Below are 11,118 nucleotides of genomic sequence, written 5' to 3'. Positions count from 1 at the left end.
GTCGGTTAGGTATAGTAAAAAAGCTCAGCTATTTTTAACCATATAAATAACCATAGCCATAGAGTAAACTGGAATTTGTCACCTATAATTTATAGCAGCAAATGTCGGTACAAAAGCCAGATGATAAAATCTTCCTTCAATCAATGCTTAAGTAGATGCAAGAGAAATTATCAGTGGGGGTAACTTAGTCAAATGGCTTACCTGTGGATGAATCTCTTGGTATAAATACTGCCTTTTCTCTAACTTTCTCATTCATTACTGACCTGAAGAGAACGACAGCAGTTTCTGAAATATAGTACTTACTTTCTATATTCTAGCGTTTTTATAGGCTCCTTTTATTAGATGGAATTTCTGTTGTGACGGAACATTTATACCAGTCTATATATATATATATATTATATATATATATATAGTATTTATATATATATATAATATATTATTATATATATACATATTAGTTATAATATATATTGTACATATATATATATATATATATGTATATTATTATAATATATATATATATATTATATTATTTATAGATATATATAATTATATTAGATATATATTATTATATATTATATTTATATTAATGATATATATTTAATATATATATATATATTATATATATATATATATATTATTAAAAAGAGTATTTCAATGGCGGGTTACTCCATGTAAAAAGAACATAGCATTCACTTTTCCGTTTATCTAATTAACGGAAGAATCGGCGATGTACTTTGTAGCTCCCTGTACTAAAATATGCATGCATTAACAACATCGTTCGATTGCTGAAAATGTTCACGAATAGGTCGTTGAACAACTTGGAAAATCGACGTCTAGTATTTCTTTTCTGCAATTACTAATGCGCTCCGATAAGAAGAAAATAATTGAAATAATTCTATTTCGACACAGTTAATCTCGTTGAGCCACAATTATTTTGTTATCCATTTACCCCAGTTATGTATAACATATCAATACTATCCTTTTCCATTAATGTATCATCCACCATCCTTTTTATATGATAAAAAAATATTACGAGAGGGAAAGAAAAAGTAAACAAAATTCAGATTTCTTTTACAAATAGTTAACACAGTAATCATGTCACTTTTAACTGGGCATTAGGTAGTAAACGTTATAACGTCGATAAATACAGCTTTGAAAGATAAGTGTCATTGGACACAACTAAATCTTTTCGAAAATCAAGAAACCATTTGCAGAGACTTCTGGATTCCAAAAACAGAGCTAGCGTAATTAAATGAACAGGTTTTCCCCTACTGGTCACTAAATATAATTAATTTTGTAAGACAATTATTAACACACAAACACATTATATATACATATAGCATATATATATATGATATAGTATATATATATATATATATATATCTGTCTGTATATATACATACATACATACATCCATACATACATCATACATACAAACACATACATACATACATACATACATACATACACATACACATATATGTGTGTGTGTTTTCGTGTATGTGTGTGTGTGGGTATTTATTATTATATATTTAATATATTTAAAGGGATGCAAGTATTTATTTGCAAAGAATTCAATTTTTATATATAAGGAACTTCTAATACCTTGATATAGTAATGTGCATGTGTTGCTTCAAATGCAGAGGAGATGTTATTTCGGCTCAGAAATTTTATCATTAAGAGATAACTCTAAACCAAACTTCATTTTTTTTTATATGGTTTCGACAATACTATTTTTCGTATTTATGTTATCGGCTACCCTTGATCACACAAGAGCCCGTACCAGCATAAGGCTGATATAATCTAAGAAGAGATGACGATGACATAATTACGTATATAGAGTTTAACGAAAATAATAAGTTTTTTTTCAAACTGATGCTGTGAATTTCCATTTGTATAAATCTATCGGTTACAAAAAAGTAAATTCATATCCAAAATACTTTTGAATGTGATATTTTCTGCAGTTTGTGCACACAAAATAGGAATCCAAATGTTTTGGATAGTAGTTGCATGTTAATTTGTGGCACATATTGATATTTGCATAAATGTAAAACGTGAATTTGCTATTTGGAAATACACAGTGAAATGTTAGTGTTCTGTCAATATTTCAGTTCCACATTATAATTTGTGTGAGTTAACTCTACATTAATTTTAATTATACAAAAGAAATGCAAACAACGGTAGCAGTTGTAGTTATAAGGGACGTTTTTAGTATGAATAACAAAGATATATGGTCGTTACCGTATGTTGTTATTAGAAAAACGGAAGAGAAAACTTGACATAAGGATATCTCGGAATGTACAATATTTGACGAACAAGTAGAAGACTAAAGAAAGTTTTTGTATGATACTGAAAAATTATCCTGCAGCTCGATAACCGTTAAAGCTAATCTACTTATCAGGAGACAGCTACCAAACAAGGAAATCAGATTATTCATTTTAATTTATTATGTGTATTTGATTAGAAATCTGTCCTAGTAGAATAATTTTGCTCGTATTATGGCCTATTTTCGATATAAACTTTACCTCTGTCAGCACTCTCTCTTCAGTGAAAAAATAAATAGCAAACCAGATACAATGCAAATATGAAAATTGCTAACTGGAAATGCATTGCTGTATTTTTTGGGGCACTACTACCTATATAATATAGAGCACTGTGCAATTTTTTTTTATCAGCTTGATATCCCTACTGTTTTTTTATTCTTTGTTCTTCAAAATATATTAATATTGAAACCAGAGCTATTTACTATCATCTTTCTTTTTACTTTTCAGTGAAACGTTAAGAGGTAAGTAAGCTTTTTATAGCATGGTAGGATTTTGTACAAAATATTGTGATGAAAATTTTTAACACATGCACAAATTATTTTAATATTATTATTATTATTATTATTATTATTATTATTATTATTATTATTATTATTATTATTATTATTATTATTATTTGTTATTCATATTCATATTATTATTATTATTATTATTATTTTATTATTATTATTAACTCCCTCTGTATTTTTTGCACACCCTCTTCCGTGAAAAACCCTCTGCATCCACAGCGTAAGCGCTCTTGGGTAGAATTCATGATGCACAGTGGACAAACTAAGGCGATTACAAAGCTGTGGCTTTTAAGGTGGAAAGGAATTTTTTTCAGCACTCCAAGTGTTCTGCTTGTTTTATATAAAAATATGTATTTTTGAAAAGAATTAATAAAAGAAATTTAACAAGTCTTATTTCAGAAATCCTATGTGTTTAAGCAAACTGCCAAAATTAAACTTATATACAAATAAACAACAAGAAAAGGAAACAAGTCATGGCGTGTGACTCAAAAGGTATTATTTTCCTTCCAAGAATGAGATAGCTATTTACACACTCTTTCAAGGCATGTTCTACAGTCCTTTGAAATGTGTGTTTGAATTTTTTAGAAGTAGCCCAGACCCAGTATTATTCGGGTAAAGACATGGAATATATATATATATATATATATATATATATATATATATATATATATATATATATATACTATATATATATATATATACTATTATAATATATATATATATATATATATATATATATATATATATATATATATATATATATATATATATATATTCCATGTCTTTACCCGAATAATACTGGGTCTGGGCTACTTCTAAAAAATTTCAACATTTCAAAGGACTGTATATATATATATATATATATATATATATATATATATATATATATATATATATATATATATACATATACTATATATACATATACTATATATAAATATATATATATTATATATATATATATATATATATATATATATATATATATATATATATATATAATATATATATATATAGATTATATATATATATATATATGTATATTATATATATATATATATATATATATATATATATACATATATATATATACATATACTATATACATATAATACTATATATATATATATATATATATACATTAGTTACGTATATAGGGCCTTGTGAGAGACTAGATACGTAAACAGAAATGATTGAGGGATTTCAAGATGGAATTGCTTGAACTTACCGTAAACTGTATTATATGATTTCTTTCTTTAGAGGAAGGTCGCCAGAAAACTCAGCTCGTTACTTTAAAACTATTTATTTACAAAGAGGCCCGTGCTGGCCAGGAGAAAAGTTAAATGATATTGGCCCCCCACGTTGGGGCTTATAGTCTCATTCATTCAAGCTGATTTTCATTCACGTGGGTTAATGCACACTTGCGGACAGAGAGACGGCACGTGACTCATGGAATCTGGAAAAGAATCCCAGATTAAACGACATGAAAGAAAAATGACTTCTTGCTTTGATAATTAATTCTCTAATATTGGGGAAGGTAAACTCGAATGGTTCACTGAGGTATGCACGAAAAACTAGGTCTTGAACAAGTCACAAAGGGGAGCACGTGGCCCGATGAGGACAAAGGGCTTCTGATGTAGAAGGGGTAAAATAAGAATTGGAAATGAATTTAGCAAGAGTCCGTATGGTAGTAAAAGGTGCTGGGGTTGAAGTTTACACTTTCAGACGTACCTTTATGCAATATTCTGTCTTTGGTTATCCTTGTAGAAGAATGCGGTCCGACCTCTGTCAGGTCTGGGGTCCGGGTCCCCCGGTGCGTCGTGGGTAGCCTAATTTTTGGGAGGCTGGCAATTTGACCTCTGTCCGAGACCACGTTCTCGCGGCCGACTGAGAGCGATACTGCTTGCTTTCGAATCACGGGGCTTCCAAACCGCCTCGAGCATTGCCTGAAAGGTGGTAAACACAACGCCAGCTAAATTGGGAAGGAAAATAGGTCTTATTGTAGAAGTCCCTAAAATCCATCTCGAAGCCTAGCTACTCTTGTGACCTGCCTCTCTTACCCTAAGCTTCCGTCAGACCGGAAATATCATTCCTACGACATCCCCACTCTCCCAACAACAGTAGCTTCAAGAGACGGCATGGCTGCTACTTTTATAATTAAACAAAACTAAAACTCTGCTGGGAAGGCGAGGCGTTCTATAAACGTAGCAGCTCCCCTGTTAAGAAGGCATTCACTCCCTTTCGGGCGTGAAGGTCTTGGCTTAAATAAGTTGATCGCCTCGACAACCCAGTTCTCCTACTCTAACTTGAAAGTTTTTGAGCAGCGATACGGCTGACTACAATGGCCTACCTAACTTATAGGCAAAGATGCTAAGTGTACTAACTTAATATAGTGATGTAGTCTAGCCTAATAAACAACTACAGGTTTGTCTTGTGACGACAGTCTACTCTACCCCTAGATAAGGTTACTTGAAAATTCTACTTGCTACTAACCTAATGCCCTGGTACTAAATCATTAGCCTAACCTACTCAATACAGTTAAATGAAGACGCAATCATTCCAAGAGTGTGGTACGCACAGCAGTAGTTCAGCGACGGAACTGTTTAAAATACATAATGAGAGGTAATGATGCGTTGGGGATGATGAGTGGTTAAATTACCAGGAGGGAAATGCAATGAGGTAGTTATGACATTTACATGAGTGTTAGTATCACAATTTCTAGGGGTTAGAGGGTTAGTTCTACTTGGGCAGAGATCAGGCTGGCTACCTTCTCTGGGTAGGTGCCAGATCATTCTGCAAATGAATGTGACACTGTACCTCGGGCACAGGTGTCAAGGAGAGCATGTGGCTCTTTTGTGTTAGTTTGTTAATGACGTCCCTTCTTCTTCTTCTTCTTATTCCCCAAGGACCTGGCTATACCAGTCCTTGGAGTAGACGGAGGCACCGACTCTGGGGAAAGGCCAGAAACGCCGGCAGGAGCAGAGGCAGTGGTAGCCTGAGGCGGTATGAAGGTGATGGTCTGCCGGAGGTTCATCCTCGGGCGACAGTGGTGAGGGTGAAGAAGACGGAACTAGTGATTGGCCATGGGCTGCGGTAAGCTCCATGCCTGTTGGAGGATCTCCTGTATGGAGGACATCCTTGGGTAGGTTAAGGCGCCGGCCACTAGCTCGGGGCGGGGCCAGCGGCGCAGAAGTCAAGTTCGGTGGTGGCTCTACGTCCAGGCTGGACGGAGCTTGGTACTGGACAGTGCTGCCAAGTGGCACTGGCAGAGAGTTGAGGTCGACTGGACCTGTGGCGGGTACCGGAGGTGCAATACCTCTCAGCGTGCCCTTGGAAATGGGAGACAGAGGCTCCTGTCTCTGGTTGAAGGCTAGGCCTTGGGGAACATGGACAGTGTCCGCTGCTGATAGTCGGCTAGGGCACCTAGGCCAATTAGTAGAGTGCCCTATTACGTTGCAGGTTTTGCAACGGAACTGTGAATGATCAATCTCCCTTCCTGGTAACGAGGGAGACTGTTGGTGGTTGTACTTCCTGGCAGGAAGTAAAATTTCGATTACTCCTTGCTTTAGAGTGATTGGACGTGGGGGTTTAGGACCCCTAGGCTTTTTGGAATGCGAGGGAGACTTCATGTCTTGCCCTAGGAGGAGGTCGTAACCTCCTGGAATGTAGCTTGCAACTGCAAGAGTACATACCTTGGAGAAACTAGGTCTGGTGACCCTCAATTGGACGGTCGGAAGGATCAGTTTAATGTGATTGATACCTTCAATGGTGATCAATCGACGTCTATCAATGTTAGCCCCTCGGGGGATTCGGTCTTCCCGTATCAGGGAGATTTGAGCGCCAGAGTCGTCGTAGGCTCTGACGTGGCTGGCTGATAATGGCTTTTGGAGGGGTGCGACGGTTATAGGCCCTAGCTGGGGTCCTAGAGAAGAGGATTGTGACGCCATTGCGATGGCCGGAATATTGTGGTTCGCGCACCCTCCGTAATTTGCAGACATGTGACCCTTGCGGCCACAGTCTCGGCAGAACTTGTTCCAGAACCTCTTCCGTGGCACTGGATGATAAGGCCGAGATGGCCCCACAGGTTGCGAATCTGCGGAGTCACCAAGGCTGGCAGTGTGCTCTGGCACAGGTGAAGAGTCCTCTCTGGCAGTGATGTGACGTGGGGAGGTTAAGGAAACCTCCGTTGAATCATCCTCGGAAGCAAGTCCGGGGTTAACTGGTGGGCTTACCTCTTCCAGAGTGGAGGAGGTAGGCGGTAAAATGGTAAGAGGCTGAGATGATGCGGGAGAAACGTCTGGCTCTGACACTGGGTCAGGGCCAGGTTCACAAATAAAAGGGATGTCTGGGACATCGGAGGCACTAGCCTCTGAACCTAAAATTGAGGTGTGGTTATCTGGCATGCTGCAGGTGTCCGGTGCATCTGGTAGTGGGAGCTGCGTCCAGGGGAGATACGGCTTTAGTAAATCTCGGCCCAATATCACCTGATAAACATCATGAAATTGGTCCACTACGCCCAGGCGGCACAATGTGGTTTCCTTGGTCACCTGGTCCAGAAAGGGCATTTTCACCATTCAGAAGGACCGAAGGAACAGAATAGAGGTTACCGTCAATCCATTCGAACTGAATTTCTTCGTCCGTCCGGATTTTGGCACCCCTAGGCAATGCCTTTCTGGAAATAAGGGAGACCTGGGCTTCGGTGTCGGCCATGACTTGTACCCACCGATAGGGCGTAGGAGACAGTTCATCAGGCAGGGCTACATGGTAGCCTTGGAGAAGTTCACCCTGGAAGCTCTCCTCCCAAGGTAGAGACCGACTTGGGCACTGGTCGGAATCCACAGCATGCCCACGCACACAACAAGTGGTGCAGAACTCCGCAACCACCTCTTACCGGGAGTCCAGCTCATGGTCTGGGGCTTGGAAATTGGAACTAGCAGAGAGATTGCGTCATCTAGGAGAGCTAGCTCATGCTCTCTCTTCTTCTTCTCTTTTCTTTCTCTCTGCTTCTCTGGCTATCCTCTCTGCTTCTCTTTCTTTTCTCTCTGCTTCTCCGGCTTTCCTCTCTGCTTCTCTTTCTTCCTTCCCTGCGGCGCGCAGCAGCCTGCTGCGTCTTTATCCACTGGTCAAGTCTGGTCCCAGTGTAACCAGCCTCCTGCCCAGAGTTATGAGGGCTCCGAGCTTCTCTAGCTCTCTGGCAAAGAAGTCACGGGAAGCAGGGGAAGACATTTCCCTTAGGCTACAGTAGAGGCTCGGAAGAAAATGAAAATAATGGCCAGGAAAGGGTACTGAATGGAATAGGAGTGCCTACTGTGGAAAGTTAAAAAAAAAATGGCACTCACTTGGAAATGGGTTCTGCAAGGTGGTAATGAAAAGTGAAAGGACTGGGTGCTCGGTGGCACTTTGTGACTGGCACCTTCTGATGAGGTGAAAAAATCAAATGAAGTGTGCGGCGCACGTCACACTTACGGGCGTTCCAACTTGGGAGACGTTGGAATGGGCTACCTGTAGGTCCAATACAGGTGCACGGCACTTATGAGGAGGCGTTCCTTGGGCAGCACTAGTAGTGCTGGTATTGCGGCACTTCGGGAGGCGTTCCCTTGATTGGTCCGAAGGATCACTGACCCTTGTACACGGACATTAATGAATTGGGCGTTCCGTATGGACGGACACGCAGGTTTGTCAGCACTTAGGGCTGGTATTGCGGCACTTCGGGAGGCGTTCCCTTTGTTGAGTGTTCCGAAGGATCACTGACCCTTGTACATGGACACACTAGTTATTTGGGCGTTCCGTAAGGACGGACACGCAGGTTTAATGGCTACCTGTACGGCCTGTACAGGTGCAATGGCACTTATGAGGAGGCGTTCCTTTGAGCACTGGTATCGTGCTGGTGTGTCCCGGACACTACACGCAGTATACCCAAGTATACCGAAGTGAAATGGCACTCTGTTCGGGCAGAGTGTAATGGTGGAGGAGAGAAAGTAAAAGGTGGGAGTACTTCAGCGGCCAGTCGGTGAACAGTGTCAAGAATTAGTGGCACTGTGAAATGGTAAGACCTGACGTGCACTGGTGGTGGCCAGTCCTAAACTGGTAACGACTTCCCTGTCTGGAAGTATGAATTTGCGTGGCACACTGTGCGATTAATGTGCTTGCGGTATACGCAAGTCTTTCGTGATAAAGAAAATGAAAAGACCACTCGGGGCAACGACAGGTAATGGAATTGAAAATGCTCAGTCCCTCGCTGAAGTACTCGGTAAATGAAATAAATAAATGTTTGCAAACTGCAATGGACACATGCGCGTACGTATCACGCTGTGTAAATGAAAGACACAAGAGACTAAAATAAGGTTAATTCGGCATGCTATAATTAATGGTAAGATGTAGTACTCTTGGCTTCGTGAATAATGGATTCTGGTTCTCTCCTCTCTCTCTCTCTCTCTCTCTCTCTCGGAGAGGGTGAAAATGATATATGAATGAACTCCCTTATATTGAATTGAACTACTAACGTTAGTTTAATATGACGCAACTTGCGTTAAATGATTTACTTACGTTAACGTGAAATGAAAGAATTGCTTTTGAAAACGTTTTATGAAAATGATAACGCGCTCGCGTTGAACGATTTTTACGTTAATGTAGCGGCTCGCGCTTACGAAATGATTTGCGTTTCAATATGAATTTTACAACGACGCGTTTTACGTTAACAATTCTTGTGATTTACTCTACTTGAGATTTACGTTAACTTTATGTAAGATTACTAGGTCCCCGTGAACAGTGAAATGACGGTAAGGATTTTAAAACGATGTTAGCAAACAATTGTAAATGAGGTTACGTTAAGTGCGAAGTGAAATGAAACTTCGCTCAGCGCGCGACGTAGAGCGATGCGAGGTGAAACATGTGAGGAGAGCTGACCAGCGCGGGCGAATCAGCTGATTCTCTGTAAATGCGAAGGCAATTTACAACACGAACTTTTAGTTTCTTATTAAAGGCGAATTACGTTAATTTCTCTGGCAGGACGATAGATACTAGTACCGAGATCGATATTATTTACGTTAAAACTTCGAGACTTACGTTACTTTGCTTAAATTGTTTAGGTAATGTTTAAAGGGATAAAAACATGGCTGCCGCTGTGAATGAGACGAAGGTTGGTTGAGAACCGCGCAGGCGACGGAGAGACGCGAAGCTGAATTAGCCGAGAGGTAAGCGGTTACCAACACTTGGAATGAAAACTAAGTTAAAATGAATACCCTAGCATATCACAGACAAGAATTGTACACTTCTTTTGCCGTAACTATTAGTAAAACACTCCTAACTAGCTAGGCTTTCAAACACAGCAATAAACCCTGGCAAAGCACTTCCTAGTTTGATCTGGTTCTTTCTGGCATCTATTCTACACACGTGTTCGTGAGAGCTCCTAAGAGGACAGCACAAAGTAACAGAAAATTCGCGGGGCAAATTGTTTGCTCGCCGCTAAAATAAAGCTCTGGCGCGTTCGCCGTTACAATAATAAGATTTCTACCTACGCTCTTTTAAACACTTCTACAATAAAAATACTTAAACGTACCTTAAGCTAACATTAGTTATAGAATAATCATATTATGAATGGAATCCTACTTACCGTGAGTCAGTGTGTCTTCTTTCCCTGCAAGTGTGCTTGATTTACGCTTTGTAAAATAATTTACAGTTTACGTTTTACAACGGATAACGCGATTTACAAGCTTTTTTAAGCAAGCCCGGATTCGATCCTCGGCGAGGTCGACAATTTTACGTATATAGGGCCTGAGAGACTAGATACGTAAACAGAAATGATTGAGGGATTTCAAGAGGGAATTGCTTGAACTTACCGTAAACTGATTATTATTGATTTCTTTCTTTAGAGGGAAGGTCGCCAGAAAACTCAGCTCGTTACTTTAAAACTATTTATTTACAAAGAGGCCCGTGCTGGCCTGGAGAAAAGTTAAATGATATTGGCCCCCCACGTTGGGGCTTATAGTCTCATTCAATTCAAGCTGATTTTCATTCACGTGGGTTAATGCACACTTGCGGACAGAGAGACGGCACGTGACTCATGGAATCTGGAAAAGAATCCCAGATTAAACGACATGAAAGAAAAAATGACTTCTTTTGCTTTTGATTAATTAATTCTCTAATATTGGGGAAGGTAAACTCGAATGGTTCACTGAGGTATGCACGAAAACTAGGTCTTGAACAAGTCACAAAGGGGAGCACGTGGCCCGATGAGGACAAAGGGCTTCTGATGTAGAAGGGGTAAAATAAGAATTGGAAAT

Source organism: Macrobrachium nipponense, chromosome 4 (genome assembly GCF_015104395.2).
Source record: "Macrobrachium nipponense isolate FS-2020 chromosome 4, ASM1510439v2, whole genome shotgun sequence".
Taxonomy (NCBI): Eukaryota; Metazoa; Arthropoda; class Malacostraca; order Decapoda; family Palaemonidae; genus Macrobrachium; species Macrobrachium nipponense.
This window is presented reverse-complemented; position numbering follows the sequence as displayed.